Below are 20,747 nucleotides of genomic sequence, written 5' to 3' on the forward strand. Positions count from 1 at the left end.
AGCTTCAAAATTATGTATAAATAGAGTGTTTGGCTCCGTTTGTAATCATCACAATCAATAACAATGTAGTTTTCAAATATCAATCGTTCTCTTTGTTCTTGATAATAAATCTTTTAGTTTTCTTTTATTTTTCAATCTCAGTTGTTATCATGGTATCAGAGCAGTGTTTTTGAACCTTGGAACAAGCTATTTACATATCACAAAATCCCCAATCAAATTCAGAGAAAAAAAAAATACCCAAACAATACTTTAAAAAAAGGAAAAAAACAAACAAACAATAATTTTTGAGTAGCAGCATCCGTGAAAGATCGAGGACCCATCTTTGGGATTCCTTGCTTCTCGAACAACAACAACAACATTTATAAATTTTGGGATAATGGCACCAGAATGTAACCAACTATGACCAAAAGGTTATGTAATGTAACCAACTACTAGACTAGATATGTAGTGTAACCACCTTTGCTTTTTGGGTTATGTAATGTAAGCAACCGAATAGAAAACAAGTTTTCGGCTACCACTTTCATTTTTATTCTTTTTTATTGGGATAATGGCAACGGAATGTAACCAACTATGACCAAAAGGTTATGTAATGTAACTAACTACTCGTCTAACTATGTAGTGTAACCACCTTTGCTTTTTGGGTTATGTAATGTAAGCAACCGGATGAGAAACAAGTTGCCAATTACCACTTTCATTATTGATGTGCAAAATCGAGCTTTAAATTTATAAAACTAGAATTATCTAAAAACTCACTACTACGCACTCACGGGCAGTGGACCCGATCGTTTGTTATATAGTTAAGAGATAAGTCCGTGTTCGTTCACAGGGATTGGATATGACTAGTTTCTTTTTATGAAATGGTTTGGAAAACAGGTGTTGCTTCGAAAATCCTCTTTGACAAATAAATTAAAATTGATTTGCAAGACAAATTGCATAAAATTAAAAAGAACTTCAGACAATAATATTAAAAGTCATCCACCTTGACTTCACTCGACTTCAATTGTGATTGCATTTAATTAGGACCAAATTCTTTAGAGTTTAAAGATAATCGTGACAAGATTAAGGTGCTCACGTGGTACTACCAACCGTGAACAAATTACCGAATCACCTAATTGCTAGTTAAATTAACCAAGCAGGTACCACCAAAGCAAAGACAACTTTTTTCAACAATTAGTTTTATTGACTATCGAATTATCAATTGCACCTGTGTGACAATAACGTGGTACCACCAACCGCTATGAATCACGTTGACAAAATTACTCTTTCTTAAAATGATATTCACTATCATACCATGAACTAGTGATAATTACTCATAGACAAGTAACCATTTTAAAATCACACATACATTCAACTGGTACCACCAACGAGGAAATATATGCAACCAATATCATATTTAATTATTAAAAAGAATTAAATCATCAAGATCACGGAACAACGATAATTAAATAAACCATTTTGAATTAAAAATATTGCCATCACATAATTCGTCTCGTTACATCAAGGTGGATGATTAAACGTTTAGCCACTCATGATCAATTCAAAATAATAATTAAAATAGAAGCAAAACATGATGTACCAATCGTTTGAGAAATTGAAATTGCAAGACAATAAGAGTAGATACGATCTAGATGGGTGCTCGTGAATCTTCAACGAATCCGTCTAAGAAAAGCTTGCTTGGAGATTGAAGAACCCTTGTAGAACAGCTCCTAGAAAGATTTTTGATAACTGGAAAAAATTAGGTTTTGGTTTATATTTATACCCCCCTCAAATCTGATGCTTAAGTCGGCTAAAATCCTCTTCAGATTCGTCAAGCCACTGCGGCGCAGTGGCTATTGGAGACCTCACTGCGTCGCAGTGCTTATTAACTGAGTTGGGCACGTTTTTCTTTCTCTTGACTGCGGCGTAGTGGACTTGTGTTCCCACGACTGCGGCGCAGTGTAAATAACCTGAGCAATTCCTCCCTTGTTTGAAGTCCACTGCGGCGCAGTGGCTCTAGTTGGTGCTCACTGCGTCGCAATACAAAGTAACTGATCTGAAAACCTCCTTCAATCATGAAATCTCGCAAAATTTCTCTAGCTTCCTTTACTTTAACAACTCTCGATCTTACAAAACAACTTCTAGGCCAATAAATCTTCCGAAAATGTGCCAAATGAACACGTAATCTGTCAAGTGCCTGAAAATACTAGCAAACACTAGCAAACACCATAAAAGCGCCTAATGCACATAAAATCAACTTAAAATACTTAATTAAATGGCCAATAATGACGTGGGCGATGGGTATAAATTGGTCACATGAATTATATATAACAATTATAGAATATACACCTCTTCTCTCTATCTCTTTCTTTTTTCACTTTCACTTCCGGTCACAACCATCACCCTTCGGCCACGGTTACCACCGGTTTTGATTTTGAAGATTCGATACGACGTTTTTGATTTTGAAGAGTCCGACAACAAGCGACCTCTCTTTTTCTATCAATTTGAGTTTGAAGATTTGTGGGTTTTATTGAGAAATCAAATTTATATGTAAATGGCTAGATTAATAGATGGATATTTATCGAGTAGATGGTGAATGACAACAGCGAAGAACAACACTAAATTCTGTCGATAGTGAAGAACAACATCAGATTCCGAAGACAAATTCCGGCAATAGTGAATAATAGCAATAGATTTCGGCAACAACAGCAGTAGCAGATTCCACCAACCAGCAACAGATTCTGGCAACATCGAACAACATTAGCGGATTCCGTGGACATGATCAGACTTTTTTGAGCTTTTGCATTTTTTGGTTGAGCCATTTCCATTCGGATCTTTGACAATAGTTGTGGAATCCAATAAAGCAAAACCCATTGACATATCTGATCATGGTATAGTGTGGTGATTAATATTATAGAATGAATCGGCATGGTGAAACCTTTTGTCTACGACGGCGAAGGAGAAATTTATATAGATATAGATATATAGTGATAGATAGAAGATGATATATTCATTGATGATATGATGAATCAGGTGGGTTAATATATTTGGGTTTAGATTCTCATTTTGGGTTGTATTGCATAGTCCATGTGATGAAATGAAAAAGATAAAAGAAGCAAAAGAAATGAATAATTTTATAATTTTATTTTTGTTAGTGGAATTACAAAGGTGGTTACACTACATATCTAGTTAAGTAGTTGGTTACATTACATAACCCTTTGGTTATAGTTGGTTACATTCCGGTGTCAATTTTCCTAACTTTATTTTTGGCTTAACCGGATGGAAACTTGCGATAGTAGGTAACTTACATGACATAACCCAAAAAATAAAGGTGGTTACACTATATAACCTTTTGGTCATAATTGGTTACACTTCAGTGTCATAATCCCTAAATCTTTTGACTCCCATCAATTAATAATTATAGTTGATTACTTTTTTTAAGTAACAATCGGAAAAAAAGGAAGGAGAAGAGCTCGGTGACTTATCTTAGCATAAGGGGAGCATTTAATATGTAGGTGCTTTGGAGTTTTCGTGGGGTCGGTTCGTGAGGGATGTCGGCAGAAGGTTTGTGGTGATTGGTTAGGTGCCACAAAAGACAAAAAGGATTTTATCCCATTTGAGTGAAGCAGCCACATTAAACATAGCCAAAAGCTTTTGTTGGTTTTGGATCGTGAGCTACAGCAGCCGAACAAAGGAGAAGGAGGTCAAGCTTTTGATTTATGGTTTTATATCAAAAGAAAAATATCAAAAGAAAAAAAGAGGTGATGGCTGTTGATTGGAAAAAAAAAAGAAAAAAAGGTTGGTTGTTAAATCGATCAACAAAGAAAAACAAAGAAAGTCGGGTCTTGGATCCGCAAGAAAAAAAGGTCGGGTTCAAGAATTTGAGCTCGCGAGAAAAAGTCAGGTTCAAAAATTTGAACCCGCAAAAACAAAAAGTCGGGTTCTGATTTGAAACTGCAAGAAAAACAAACACTCCAACTTGAGGGGGAGTATTAGACTAGTAAGAAATATACCTGTATTTTTTTTAAGCGGAGATATAGGTATATAAAAAAGTGAAGGCGGTACAACAGCTTAAACCAAAAGATACCATGTATGTTGAAGACGGTATCTCAAACCAAATCTACCATGTCCGAAGGCAGTATCTCACTAAATAAACTGTGAGACTACCATGTCTGAAGGCGGTAGATCAAACCAAACCTACCATGTCCGAAGGCGATATCTCACTAAATAAACTGTGAGACTACCATGTCTGAAGGCGGTAGATCAAGCCAAAAACTACCATGTCTGAAGAAGACGGTAGATCAATTATCAATCAAAGGCTCCCATGTCTGAAGGCGGTAGCTCAAGTCAAACTCAAAACCAAAAATAAAAACAAACGCAAGTTGAATATTGGAAATCTCACTATTCAACTGGGGGAGTGTTAGAATGAAAAGATTGCGGTTCCCAAAAATAAGATTATCTCAACTTTGGCAGCAAGAAAAAGATTAACTCAAATCAAGAAAAGGATCGGCTCCATTTTAATACCTATGATTTAGGTACCATAATTAAAGCTTCAATACTATGTATAAATAGAGTCTTTGGCTCCGTTTGTAATCATCACAATCAATAACAATGTAGTTTTCAAATTTCAATCGTTCTCTTTGTTCTTGATAATAAATCTTTTAGTTTTCTTTTATTTTTCAATCTCAATTATTATCAGAAATGACATTAGTGCCCTCACGTGTCTAGCACGTGCGTACGTTAACGACCATTTTTTAACGCCGTAAGGCCAAAGGACGATTATTGAAAAAGTTGGCCAACTTTAGGGTCAAAATTGTAATTTTTAAAGTTTAGAGATCAAAAGTGAAAGACGTGTCAACTTTAGGGACGAAAAGTGTAATTTACTCGTTTTAATTTAATGAAATCGAGTTTAGCCATTAGGGTAGTTAAACTGAGCTTTATGATTAGTATTTAAGCCATTATATTTTAAGCCATTCGGGTAGTTATTTTTTTGTTATATATAAAAATAAAGATATAAATAAAAGTATTGTATTGTAAAGTACACATGGTGACATTTTTTTTTGGAGCGGCCAATAATCTATAGATGCAATATAATGTCGCCATGGTACTATATTACAAAAATGACTTATAATCAATCAAACTTGCAACATAGTGTTGCCTAACAATGCTATAGCATACATTAAACATATAGGATACTATACTTAGATATGTAGTCTGTTTTTAAGTCATGGTACTATGTAGTCTGTTTTTAAACATTCTTTTACAAAATGAATTAAAGAGGTGAGCAACGAGTTAGAAAAAGTTAAACGTTAGTTCACTTTGTATTCATGGCATTATGCAATGAGTGTTCCGGTTGTTCTATTGGAGGTCGTTTTGTTTGCGCTTCATTGGGATCTCCTTTTTATTTTTAATAGTCGGCGTTATTTTACGTGTTTGTTTTTGTTATATGCCAAGTTAGAATTCTTGTTTTATATTTTGGATAGTCGTCTACGTATCGGCATCGGCTAGATTCTTACTAACAATTTTTATTTTTTTTTTATATCAATATAATTTAATGTTGTTCAAAAAACAAAAGTAATGGGTGGACTCGATTGTAACTCCTTATAGTCCAATCTTTGGAACATCTTTATTGCATATTTTACATTTTATAAATTTTTCTATACCTTTGGATTTTTTACCATAGATTTTTTAATTTCAGTCCTCTTTGGACTTTTTTTCTGAGCATTTCTAAATTCTAATATCAGAATGTCATTATTAAGTTTAGAGTAAATTACACTGGTAGTATCTGACATATATCCCAGATTATTCTTTTGGTAAATTCTTTTGAATCTTTACTCTAACCATACCTAAAGTTTCAAAATTCTACGCGTACAATACTTATGACTGATGACCGCTTATTTGGATGTAAGTCTATCCACATGAGGACTGTTTCAATATTTTGGTCTTTTTGGTATGAAAATAACGAAAACCGTCCTCACATGGATGGACTTAACAGCCAAATAGACGGCTATCAAAAATAGGTATGCTACGAGTAGGATTGAAACTTTAGGTATGGCCCAGATAGAGAATCAAAAGATTATACCAAAAAGATAATTGGATAATACTATATATATATTTAACTATCTAAATAACCCGGGTTTAACCCAGGATTTTAATACAAATTTTGTTAATTGTTATGTCCCAGAGGTGTAACAAGATACCAAGGTATAATGTACACAAGTAGTTGTAGAGGGGGGTGAATACAACTGTTTCGTTTTTCCTATACTTTCTTTTATAAAGTGTTTTATATGATCCAATAAGTATATTAAACAATGTGAGTTATAAGAATCAATAAAATAGTAAAGCAGAAAATAAACATTCTTAGTCACAGATTGCGTTTTTCAAATGTAATCCTTTATTAAAAAATAATCTATACAAAGAATTACAGGGTTGTTGCGGAAACAAGATAACCTACAATATCTAAAAAACCCTATGAATTGACAAACAATAATCAAATAAGTTCTTTCTCAAGAGAAGCAGCTCAAGCTGACTTCTCACAGACGAGGCTGTGTATAAGAGCAAAGAGAACTTTTGTGAAGAATGATTCAAAGGAATGCATACATATGCCTTCAAGGATTGTAGCTTTTATAGGCGAAAGCTTCAGTTTCTCTTGGTATCCAAATAAACCACGTATTGTTTTTCTGTTGGATGATTAGGGAATTGGAACATGCCTTCATCGTACTTATGGTCCCCAAAACCTGTAGCACGTCATTTTGATCATCCAATGAGAGTATGGACATGCATATGTAAGTAAACCACCAACCCAGATTCTAGGAACCTTCCTAGTCACATCACACGTCCTTATCAATAAATCCAGGCTGTAATCTTCACTGATTGTTTAGACACAGATTGCTCGTTTGTCAAGAGCAAATATGTCTAAGTGTTTCCAAGCTGACTGCTAATCCCAAGTTGTCTTCCACCAACAACTTGATCTTCTATCTTCAATCCTCCTCTTTGATTTGGACTGAATGCTATAACCATTTGATGCAGCTTGAACAACACTTGCTTACATAAGATAAACAATTACAATATATGAAGTATGATCTGAGTCAGTTACAGATCGCAAGCTGTGTCAGCTTAGTCTAACCCAGATCAGATTACAAGAACCAAAAGATTACTAAGTGTTTATATATCAGATTTGTCATCACCAAATTTACGGATAGCATTGGGACTCAACAATCTCCCCCTATTTGATAATGACAAAACCCTACACCCTTATATAACTATCAGCTTACAAGGAATCAAAGTAAAATATTACTAACAGATTTGACCCTTTGAATCTTTTGGGTTCTTTTTGATTAGACTAGAAGTTGTAACAAGAAAAACTGATTGAATATATATAATGAGCATTTCAAAGGAGAATATCTTACAAACACTTCACTTAATTTCCTAAGATATCTACAATTTCTTGTTTAACTTCAAATGAAGGGGCAACTGTTACATCAACTTTTCTATCCAATCCTTCCTAAATGAGAAACTGCTCGTACCCATTTCCTTGTTCACAAAAATTGACACAGAATCTGTACAAGGTAAATAGGTGCATTGTTGGTACCTGTTTCAGCTCAGCAGTTCTTTGAAATACAAGTTTCCTTCTAGCATTTGCAAAATACATCCCATGCTCAGGCTCAGTAATGTGCAATCCACACTTTGCATCTTGAGTGCTAGCAGCTAGAGACAGATTCAGATGACCAAGAAGTTTATCTAGAGCTTCAGGTGCCAATTGCTCAAGTAGCACTGAAGGGTTTAATTGCTTGATGAAATCTGTGTGATCCCCTTCAGGACAATCAAGCTTGACATGTTTTGTTCTTCTTCTTTTCAAAGTCTCTTCAGTTTCATCTTCTTCCATGTCATAGTATCTTGGTTTTGGAAGACTTGAGACATCAATCTTGTTTTTCACAATAATAGCCAACTTCTTCTCAAGTGCTTCCAAGACAGTCTCTCTATGAATGCTGGGTTGTTTATAGATGATGTCATATAGCTCAACCCACTCAGTGTAACCTAGATCAAACAGCTTGTCAAGATCATAGGTTTCCCAAGTATTTTCATAGCCTTCTCTAGTACATCTGATGCTTGGAGTGGATTGATTCTTCCTTCTTTTTAATACAACCTGAAGGATGGTTTGTGGATACTTTCTGTGATTCAATCTTTCCTTTGTTTTCTTGATATCCACAGCTTCCCATCCAGCATGAGCTTTGGAACTCTCCCTAACCTCCTTGACCTTCTGTGATGGTTTGGAGTGAACCACCACCTTTTTCTTCCCTTCTCTTTCTGCAGCCTTTCTCTTTGATCCCACAACTGGTAATACTTCCTCATCTTCCTTATTAAATTGTTCTTGAAGTGCTTTGGGAAGTTCAGGATCAGACTCAAGAGCTGTCAGCTCCAATCTTTCCATCCTGTCTTCCACAATCATTTTGTATGCATCCTTGATGAATACCTTCATCTCTTGAGCTCTTTCTGCAGCAAACTCCCGGTCTTTTTCTTCTTTAGTCAAGACCTTCACAACACTTGAGCCTTCACCAGATACTCTTTTCTTCATCATAAATTGACTCAAAGTGGTGGTGTCATCACTAGAAGTTGAATCAGCAACTACAACTTCGTTGGAAGCTGGGACAGCTTGTGCAGGGACAGATTGCGAAGACTTTCCTTTCTCAGCATCTCCTTCATCAAATTCCTTCCTTATCTCTCCAACAACATTCATCACAATATCGGTTTCCTCCCCCTCAACATTATCACATTTCCTAACAGCTTCCTCATTCTTTCCTTCAGATCTTTCACCACCAGACTCAGACTCTGGCATTTTTATCTTCTCCTCAGCTTCCTCATTTGGATTAGAGCCATAGACAACCATTCTTCTATCATTGGCCTCTCTTTCTCTTCTAGCCTTGGCATACCTTTCATCCAACTTCTTTAAGTAAGCCTCAGTTGCTTTCTCTACAGCCATTCTTTCTTGTTCAATTTCAGCTTCACTTCTTTTCTTTTTCTTTACCCCCTTTTTGTCATCATCAGTTGAAGGAAATGAGCATACTGGAGTAGCAAAGATTCCACTGAGTCTTGAATTTATCATGTCAATTCTGAAGTTGTTGGCAGCCCATGATCCGTGAAGATCAATGAAGTCATTATGAAGATTGACCATGTTGGATTTTACACCTTTTGAGATATCCACTAACTCCTTCTTGAATTCAGTTTGTGACTTGTTAGAATTTTTTAGTTCAATGGATACATCTCTAGTGAACTTGATTGCATTCTTCTCAATCTGACCCAGAGTGTTAGAAATCCAAAAATAGTGATAAATTGTAATTTAAGTTAGTGGACGTTGTTGTTGTTAAGACGTGGTGAAATGATTTCTAAGGTTGAGGGACTAGGAGTGTCAATTAGCTTAAGTATAGATTTAGACTATAAATACCCTCAACTCCTTAGAAATCATAAGCCTTTGATCCATATTTTTTACATACAACTTATTCAGATCGTCTCTCTCTAGAAATCATACACACTAAACACACCAAGAACACACACACTTGAACCGCCATTGTTGAGATCGAATCAAGAGCATAAATCGTGTTGTTACATGTGGTATCAGAGCAAAACATCACTTTGATATCGATCCATAACTGTTTTTGATCTCAATTTTCATTCAAAATCAATTCAAAACCATTTCCTCAAAAACCGTCCCTGTTTCATCATTATTTGTTATTCAAATCGCATAAAATCATCAATTTTTGTTCACCAATCGATTCCTCATAGCTCAAAACGTATTCCTGTTGAATTTTACAATCCAATTCAATCTAAATCTCTAGATTGAATTTTTGGTTTTTGGCGCTAAAATTTGGGTTTTGATTCTGTTGTGTAATAAGCTGAATTATGTTTAAGGATTTGTTGCGGACTGAAAAACAAACAGTTTGCAAGTGATTTCAAGTTCTAACTCCTTCTGAATCAAAAGTTATTGAAGAACTAAAATTCATCAATGGAGTTTCTTCTTTGTGTTCTGTTGGAGAAGACGACCTCAAACGATCTTCACTAGGACGATCTTCACAAGATCGTCTCAGTGTTTGATTCTTCATACTTGATTCATTCTGTGTTGTGGCTTGTAGGACGATCCTCACAAGATCGTTCTAGCAAGTGTGGTTGTTGGAAAAGTGTTGTTTGTGGCTAACTGATCCATTTTGGATTGGTTTGGTCAAAATTCAAAGTATTTTTACTTTGAAAAGATTGGCAGAAACTAAGACGATCTTGCCAAGATCGTCTCAGTTACCTGACTACTAGGACGATCTTGACCAAGATCGTCTCAGTGTCTGTTGTTTGTTGAGTTGATGTGGTTGATTATTTGAAGTTGTTGTGATTGAGAATCACACACTTCCTGGGTAACTGATCATTATTGATTGGTTTTGCTCAAATCAAATTTCTTCCAATTCAAATCAAATCTCTGTCCAAATTTTTCAAAAATACTTAGAAAAATTTTCCAAATCTTCCAAGACGATCTTCACAAGACCGTTTCATTTTCTTTATCAAAAATTCCAAAACGATCTTATCCAAGATCGTTTCATTTCCAAAGTTCTTTATACTTCAATTTCATTTTCAATTTCCTTTAATTCCTTTTTCAGTGTCCAATTCTAAAACTCAAAATCATTCCTCAATTTCAGTTTCGTTCAATACTTAGCCAAAGTTTATCAAATTTCATTCAAGACGATCTTCTTTGAATCGTCTCATTCTTCTTAAACTCAAGACGATTTGTTTCAAGTCGTTCTTACTTTCATTCATCTAGGACGATCTCTTCTAAGACGATATTATCCTAAGACGATCTTCCCAAGATCGTTTCATCTTCTGAAATTTTCAACTTTCATTCCAATTCAAGTTCCAAATCAAATCTCTTTCTAATGGCTTCTCGTGAAGCTTTGGCATTAGGTTCTGACACAAGACCTCCAGTTCTCTACCGTGGTTCTTATGGACTATGGAAGAAAAGATTCATGGATTATGTGGAATGTCAACCAAATGGTCACCTTCTTAAAGATTCCATTCTTAATGGACTTGCAATTCATCGCCATCCCACCACTGGTGCAATACTCACTCTTGATCTTTTGAATGCTGAACAAAAAGATCGAACAGCTGTAGATAACAGAGCTAGATCATACTTATACAAAGCACTGCCAGATGAAATCTATGGTTCTGTTGATTCTTATGATACAGCCAAGGAGATATGGGATGAGGTGGCAAGACAAATGGAAGGATCTGACCTAACTTCAACAATTAGATTGACAAATGTGTTGATTGAGTTTGACAACTTCAGCAAATTGCCAAATGAATCTCTAGAGGCTGTCTACTGTAGATTCTGCAATGTCATAAATGAAATTAGGAAGAACAATGTCAAGAAATCAGAAATGGAGTTTAACATCAAATTCATCAAAGCTCTTGGTCCTGAGTGGGAAGAGTATGGAACTCAGATTAAGCAACATCAAAATCTGGCCAAGTTCTCCATCCATAATCTTCATGAATCCTTCAAACTCAATGAACATCAAGTACTAAACAAAGCTTCATCGAACAAAATGCCAGAAGTTGTATCTTCTGATCCTTTGGCATTAATTGTTGAAAAGAAGGTTTCTGAAGCTCTTAAAAGGCAAATGGTAGTTGTTTCTTCATCTGATGAGGAGGGAGATGATATGTTGGCTCCAAAAGATGGTGTTTCTGACGAATTATATCAAGCTCTTGCCGCAGTTACCAAACACTTCAAGAAAAAGTACTACAAAGCGAGGCCAACTAACAACAATCTCCGCACTTCTTCCACAAGTGCATTTCCCAAGAAGGAACACTATCATTCAAAGAACAATGGTCAAGGAGAATCAAGTGGATCCAAGCATGTGGAAAAGAAAGTTGAAGGATATGACAAACAAGTTGTTGAGAAGGGGAAAGCTTCTGATAAAAAGTGCTACAACTGTGGTATTCCTGGTCATTTTGCAATTGATTGCAAGCAACCTCGCAAGAGAAACTATGAGTACTACAAGCAGAAGATGCTTTTAGCAAAGCAAGTGGAAGCTGGTCATGCATTACTGGCTGAAGATGACAAGTGGCTTTTGCTATCAGATAATGAAGATGAAGATCTCTCTGCAAATGTGTGCTTCATGGCGAGGTTGGCCAAGAACAAAGCATTCGAAGCTGAAAGCACTGATGATGAATACCCGGATGATGAGGTAAATCTACACTCTACTTTTTCTTTAGTTAAAGATAAAGAGTCGTTTGATTTAGCTTTATTTAACTTGACAACTCATATTACGTCTTTAGCCAACAAAAATAAGAAGTTGAAAAATAGTATTTCATTTTCTAAAAGTGAATTTTCAAAACTCTTTGAAGAACATTCGAAATTACTTTTTGATTATGATACTATTAAACAAGATTTTCAAACCTACAAAGATCAAATGTTGGTTAAAGAGTGTGAGTTGAATGCATCTCCTGATTCTAAGTTAGTACATAAATGTCACAAACTTGAAAAGACCATTCAAGATCTTGAAAAAGCCAATCAAGATCTTGAAATTCAAAAGACCAATGAGTGGCTTCGGGCAAATGCAAGACAAATGGATGTTGATATTCTTAACAAGAAACTTTTAGAATCCAAACCTAACAATATTGAACTTGAACGAAAGATTTCTGAATTAAATCATATTTGTTTTTTGAAAGGCGTTGAGATTGAAACTCTTCAAAACCAAATAGAGGAATTTAAAAGGAATATACTTTTCTATCAAGAGAAGTTATATAAAGTTGAACAAAACCCTCTTTTTGATTTTACCGCCTATTTTAACAAGTCAAAGATTGACAGATCGGAACTTCTTCATGGGTTGGGATTTGAGAATATCTCTCCATTACAAAAAGCCAAATAACAAATCGAACCCTTGTATGATAAAAGATTTCTTCGCCTTGGTATGGTACAACAATTTATTCGTCCACTGGATGACGATTTTGAGACTGATGAAATTGAAAAATTACCACAAAATGATTTTTTGGTTAACTATGATGTTATTAATGCTTCAAATAACTCGAAAGAATCTTCAATTTTCAAACCGGAAGAAATAGCATCAAATTTCCAAAACCAAAAGTCAGTTGGTAATTCACCTAAACCTACTAAAATGTATGTTCCATCTACCATTTTGGAAAAACAAATAGAAGGTTTGCAACATACGGTGAAATCTCAACAAAATGAAATTGAAAAACTTAAGTCTCAAAGTTTGAATTCGGAGGATAAATTAGTTGTTGTCGATACTAAGAAAGTTTGTATGGATGCTTCTACTCAAATTCACCTAAGTGCTTTAGTAGACCATTCCACTCAGACTACTTGTGTTTCATCTACTGTTTCCTCCACCCAAACCTTGACTGATTCTCTTGAGTGTTCATGTCAAAATGCTGCTACTGTTATAGCTGATGATTATGTGCAATCTGATTTAACTCATGATGAACTTGCGCATAGTTTAGTTTTGATATGGTACTACTTTAGGTTTTTCCCATGTGAATCTCTTGAAGAGTTAGTTGTTCACCCTAAGCTTAGTGCTAGTATAGGTGTTGATATCTCTACTTTAATTTCTTGTGAAACCAAAGATGTGTCAGTTCAAGTTGATTTCATTCTTGAGATTACCCATAGTGTAAAGTTAGATATATACCAAGATTCCTGATTTTTCAAAAATATCTCCGGTTGAACCTTTCACAAAAGATGATTTTGATAAATTCATGGAGGGAGAATATGCTTTTGATTCTGAAACTGAGAAAAAGATTGAATCTACCAAAATCAAAGTTGAATCAAAAGAGGAATCTCCAAAATTGTTTTCCAAATATCCAACTTCACATTATTCTAAGAAACAAGTCATTCCAAAACTTGTCAAGACTGAACCAAAGACTGTCAAAAAACCAAGAATCAATAAGTTAAAAAGAAAGTGTCCTACCTCTGAAATGCATGTCAAAAACAAACAAGTTGAGACCATTCCCAAAATCAAATACAACAAAGAGAAACTTTTGGAAATCAACTCAAATGTTTCTTCATCTAACTCTCATTCTAGTTCAATTTCTAAAGTGTCTAGGTCTAGCTCAGTTTTGCTAACTAGGGATGCTACAAATGGTGCAACTAGATATAGGGATAAATATGGCTGGTTTTCTCATGATAAACCTAAGAAACAAGAAGTTTCCGCACCCTCAAAAGAGACTAAAAAGATAAAAGTTCTTCAAAATTCTCGTTCTAATCTTCTTAGTGTCAATCCCACAGGTGGAAAGAGCTTGATTAGTGAGTCTAAATGGGTAGCTAAGTCATTAGTACCTAAGATCACTAAAGTTGAGAAAAAGAAGAAAAGGCAAAGGAAAAAAGCGGGTAATAAGAAGAAGCTTGTTTCTGATGTTTCAAACAATTTATCTTTTAAGTCATCTTTGAAAACAAATGTTAATAATGCCAAGGCAATGCCTTGTGATGTTGTAAACAATGTTAATTCTCGTTCTTATTTGTATGGTTTGAATGGTGGTAGACATTTTACTTTTGATTCGTGTGTTAATATTCGTTTGTTTGATCCAAATGTGCTTGTTGATAATGTGCTTGTTAATAAGTATGTTGATTCGAAAGCATGTCTGTATGCATCACCTAAGTTATATACCCTGCCTGTGCTAACTAACCACAAAGGACCCGTCTTCAAGTGGGTACCTAAAGTCGGATAATTCTATTTGATTGCAGGAAATAACCATCTGTGTTTGGATACTCGACTCTGGGTGTTCAAAACACATGACTGGCAATAAAGCATTGCTCAAGAACTTTATCGAACGATTCATGGGAACTTTTCGGTTTGGTAACAACAATTTCGCCCCTATTTTAGGCTATGGTGACATTGAACGCAATGGAATTGTTATTAAGAAAGTTCACTATGTTGAAGGATTAAGTCATAATTTGTTCAGTGTTGGACAATTCTGTGACAATAATCTTCAAGTTCTTTTTCGACAATCTCTCTGCAAGGTTCAAACTCTAGATGGAGTTGACATTTTGTGTGGCGACCGCGATGATAACTTATTTACCGTCAATCTTGATGATAACCAACCAACCGATAATATTTGTCTCATTTCTAAGGCTACTTCAAAGAATTCTTGGTTGTGGCATAGAAGACTTTCTCACCTAAATTTTCCTACCATCAATACTTTAGTCAATAAGAATCTTGTTGAAGGCTTGCCAGACTATAAGTATGAAAGTGAGCATGTCTGTCCTTCTTATGCCGTTGGGAAGATAAAACGAGCTTCTCATAAACCTAAGAAATCTCCAAATTCTTTAGCACCTCTTCATTTGTTTCACATGGATCTTTGTGGACCAATGAAAGTTTAAAGCCGAAATGGGAAGAGATACATTTTGGTTATCGTTGATGATTATTCAAGATATACTTGGGTCAAGTTTCTTGCCTCCAAAGATGAAACAACTCAAACTTTGATCGATTTCATCACTTCTACTCAAGTAAATCTTCAACTTCCAGTTCGTTACATCCGTTCGGATAATGGAACTGAGTTCAAAATGCCGTGTTTGATGAATTTTGTAAATCCAAAGGCATTACTCACCAATTCTCTGCAGTTCGTACCCCACAACAAAATGGTGTCGTTGAAAGGAGAAATCGAACGCTTGTAGAAGCTGCAAGAACCATGCTAGCTTATTCTAAGTTACCTTCCAACATGTGGGCTGAAGCTGTTGACACTGCTTGTCACACTCAGAATCGGTCCATTGTTAATCAGTGTTTTGAGAAGACTCCTTATGAAGTTGTTAAGAAACGGAAACCCAACATCAACTATTTTCATATCTTTGGGTGTGTTTGTTATACTCTGAATGACCGGGAGAATCTTGGAAAGTTCGAGAAGAAAGGTGATGAAGGTTACTTTGTTGGTTATTCCAAGACATCAATTGCCTATCGAATCTACAATCGTCGAACAAATATGATTCAAGAAACAATGAATGTTTGGTTTGATGAGATGTCGGGCATGATTTTCGAGCAAGAAAGTTTGCTACCAACAAATAATGGTCCAAGTGATTCAAGTACTTCATCAAGGACTTCTACTCTAGCATCCAAATTTAAGAAGTTTCCAGCTCCAATGAGTGATGAGTTAGATATTCTTTTTAAAGAATTCTTCAAATCAAAACTGATTCATGATGAGGAACCTCAAGTCATCATTGAACCAATTCCGAACAATGATCCAGTTCCTGACAACCTTCATGAATCATCATCAAGTTCTGCTGAGCAAGTTGCTACTTCTTCAAGTAGTAGTTCTTCATCCTCTTCTAATGATTCTTCTTCTCAATCCTCTCCTGATAATTCTTCGTCAGTGAATGTTCAAGAACAACCTACCCCATTTACCCAGACTACCAATCCGATAAACACTCCAAATGTATATGTGCCTTTTGACTTCGATCATCCATTGTACGAGGAAGCTGTTCTACCAAGCTATGATTCCATCTCTCAGCAAAACTCTGGTTTTCATGATGATGATGTTGATATCAATCAACAAGATCCTCTTCCTCATTATTGGAGATCCACAAGCCGGAGTAACTACTCGTACTTCAGTGAATGTGTCTTGTTGCACTTTCCCTTAGCAACATTGAACCCAAAACTGTTTCTGAAGCTCTTCGAGATCCAGAATGGGTTAAAGCTATGCAAGACGAACTCGCTCAGTTTGAAAGATTGAAAGTATGGAGATTAGTTCCAAATCCAAGGAAAAATGAACCTATTGGCACAAAGTGGATTTTCAAGAACAAGAAGGATGAGAATGGAGTGGTAGTAAGGAACAAGGCTCGATTAGTTGCAAAGGGTTATTGCCAACAGCCTGGTGTTGATTTCGACGAAACTTTTGCTCCAGTTGCAAGAATGGAAGCCATTCGGATCTTCTTAGCTTATGCTGCATTCAGAAAATTCACTGTGTTTCAAATGGATGTAAAGACAGCTTTCTTGAATGGTGATCTCAAAGAAGAAGTTTACGTTGAGCAACCAGAAGGTTTTGTTGATCCCAAAAGACCAAACCATGTCTACAGGTTAGACAAGGCTCTCTACGGTCTTAAGCAAGCACCCCGAGCATGGTATGATTCCTTATCTACTTTCTCCATTAGAGGTGGCTTTACCAAAGGTACAATTGACCCTACCTTATTCATTCGCAAATAAGGTAATCATGTTCTTCTTGTCCAAATATATGTTGATGACATTATCTTTGGGTCAACCAGTCAAACATTTTGTCGAAACTTTTCATCTCTAATGGTTAATCATTTTGAAATGAGCATGATTGGGGAAATGAACTACTTTTTGGGTCTTCAAATCAAACAACTACCAAATGGTATTTTCATATCACAAGGTAAGTATATTCATGACATGTTGAAAAAGTTTGATATGACTACTTGTTCTTCAATTTCAACTCCAATGGCTGCTCGTACAAGTATTAATGCTGATAAAAATGAGAAACCATTTGACCAAAAGAGATATAGAAGTATGATTGGTTCATTGTTGTATCTTACAGCATCTCTCCCAGATATAATGTTTGCAACATGTATGTGTGCTAGATATCAAGCTGCTCCAACTGATTTACATTTTCAAGCTGTGAAACGAATATTTCGTTATCTGAAGGGTACACCCAATTTAGGTCTCTGGTATCCAAGGGATACTGGATTCAATTTAACTGTCTATTCAGATGCAGATCATGCAGGTTGTAAGCTTGATCACAAGAGCACTTCTGGTACTTTACAATTTTTGGGTGATAAAATTGTGAGTTGGTTTTCCAAGAAACAAAATTGTGAGTCACTATCAATAGCTGAAGCTGAATATGTGGCTGCGACTAGTTGTTGTGCCAAGTGTTATAGATGAAGACTCAACTTACTGATTATGGTTTGAAATATGATCATATTCCCATCTATTGTGACTCTCAAAGTGCCATTGCTATTGCAGTCAACTCAGTAAAACCACTCTCGATCAAAGCATATTGATGTGAGATATCATTTTCTCAAAGATCATATTGAGAAAGGTGATATCGAGCTCTACTTTGTGGGAACTGACTATCAGCTTGCAGATTTGTTCACTAAACCACTGGATGAGAAAAGGTTTAACTTCCTTATCTCTAAGCTTGGTATGTTAAATCTTGAACCTTAACTTATTTTGTTCTTAATACATTCTTGAAAAACAAAATACAAAATTTGAAAAGACAAAAATCAAATACAAAAATATAAAATTTTGAAAAATAACAAAAAGATTTTCTTAAATGTTTTTCTTTATCTTGGTGGCTTACATATGCTATGTATGTAACCCGGGCTTCATAGTTTTATTTATATCTTAATGGCTTGCATATATTCTGTATGCAACCCGTTCTTCATTGAGCTATTTATTTCATTCTTATTTGAAATTATTTATATTTCAAACTTGGTATAAAATGTGTTATTATACATATAAATTGATATAAGATAACGCGAAATTGAACGCCTCTGTGTACTTCCAAGTAGTCTTATATGAATATGTATGTGTAATAGCAATTTTTCATTTGATTGAAATTGCAAACAATTCTCTTCAAGAGTCTTGATCTTGTTGCAAACAACTTCAAATTTTTCAAATGAATTTTATGTTTCAAAAAATTCTCAATTGTTGATATGAGAAACAAAGGATTGAACGCCTTTGTGTATTCCCGAGTTATCTCATTTTGAACAATTGATTGAGTTAAATTTGTGCTTAAATGTTTTATTTGCATCCAACTTGTTGATGTAAGATGCAAAAGATTAAAAGCCTTTGTGTACTCCCGAGTAGTCTTACTATGAACATTGTTGTTGACGCAAAAATTTGTGTTCCTTAAAATCTTGTTCACTTTTAGATTTTTTTTTGACTTCACAAAAATCAATTTTTGCTCTACCTTTCTATGAAAACTTTTAAGATCTACCTTTGCATAGATTAAGGGAGAGTTTGTGATTTCAAAACTTCAAATGTGTTTTCAAATCATTTTCTTACACACATTTGATGATTTTCAAATGATTTTCATCAATTGAAGTTCGGTGTTTAGTTTGCACTAGAGCGATTCGTTCACTCCATGAACTTCATTATCACCGATAAGTTCTAACCCCGGAGTATTCTATTCTTTCTTTAGATTGTAAGGGTATTTTTGAGTGATGATGGTTTCGTGCAAATAGGATGGAAGGAGTAAAGTTGAAAAGTGAGAGGTTATGGTGATATGTTGTGAGAAAAGGGTTAAAAGAAATGATACCCTTCCCTAAAACTCTCAAATCACCGGGGAAAACACATTTATATCGGATGTCATTTGTTGATATCTTGATTAAGACTTCATAGACCCAATGAAGCGATGCACATCTTTACCAAAACACTCAAGTGTTTCTTAACAAATGCTTGTTTTATTTCTCACGGAGATTTTCACATTTCTATTGACTCTTCATTTGGAAGATGTTAATATTGAATAAGGGCGACATTCTGCTCCGGTCCCCGACTTCATTTAATCACGTTGTGTCTAGAGCTATCTTGCTTGATCATTAATTTGATCCTTATTCATTTTCTTAAGACACCTTTGAGTCATATCGTTGTGATATTATTGCATATCTATGTAATATAGCCGGAACATTTGTAGTGATATCTTAAATGATATTCCACAATGATCAAATGGAAATCCTACCAATGCTAACATATTTTTCAACATTGAACGTAGGTCTCATAATCACATTTATGTGATTATTGAGTGAACGAGAAGTCTATCAGTGACCTCGGATATTTCCTAAAAAGTCTTTAAGGATAATAGATTGTGGTTATCGAACGCCTTAGGTGACACTGACCATGATTTCTATTCTTTGAAGCAATCTCGTAGTTGAAAAGCTACAAGACCGAACTATGTTAGAAAATTTCTTTGTGCATAATTCAATGATACATAGAAAATCCGAAAAATGTCATACATTTCTTTCAGTCATTTCATTAATCCTTTTGATTTTTGAACATGTTAACGGATCATCCTTATCCGGTCTTTCATTTCTTATCTCACAAACACAAAAACCACCATGCAAGCGGTTTCTTTTCGCATATTATCAATCAATGTTTACATAATGACATTGGTTTCCAACTTTGTCATTATGAGGGGGAGAAAAAGATTATGATTGATTGAGTAAGAAAAAGATTATTTGATGGAGTAAAGGTGGAATGAAATTAAATGTAATTGTAATTGAAAAAGAAGTGAATTTTGCCGCCGAAATATGTTCTCTTGAAAGTTTTTTTTTAAGGATGAGATCGAAAATAAGGATATTGTTCAAAGATGCTCCAAAATGCTTACACATGAATTGAGGGGGAGCATGATTAATTCAAAGTTTTGTTCAAAAGTTTACTCTCCAAAGTGTTTATGTCAAAATGACAAAGATCAAAGCTACAAAAGTTGAAAAGATTGATTGGAAGATTTAAGACAAAGAAGTTAAATTTCAAAAGAGTCTTCATCAACACATTTCATTCAAGATCTTCAAAGTCATAAATAATACTTGATCAAGAAGATTCAAGGCATATATCTAGGGGGAGAGTTTAAGTTTTTGATACTTCATTCCAAGGAAACAAATTTTTATTCAAGAATCGAAGATTGAAGAACCAAAGCCAAATTTATACCTTCCGCACTTCAAAAGACAACTCTGATTCACGGTTCAACAATTTTCAAAGATTCTAGACTCATTCAGTTTATTCTCTGTTCAAACAGAACATTGAGAATTTCATCATGTTTTAACTACAAGAAGTCCAAGACCGAGA

The sequence above is a fragment of the Erigeron canadensis genome, chromosome 5 (assembly GCF_010389155.1).
Source record: "Erigeron canadensis isolate Cc75 chromosome 5, C_canadensis_v1, whole genome shotgun sequence".
Classification (NCBI taxonomy): domain Eukaryota; kingdom Viridiplantae; phylum Streptophyta; class Magnoliopsida; order Asterales; family Asteraceae; genus Erigeron; species Erigeron canadensis.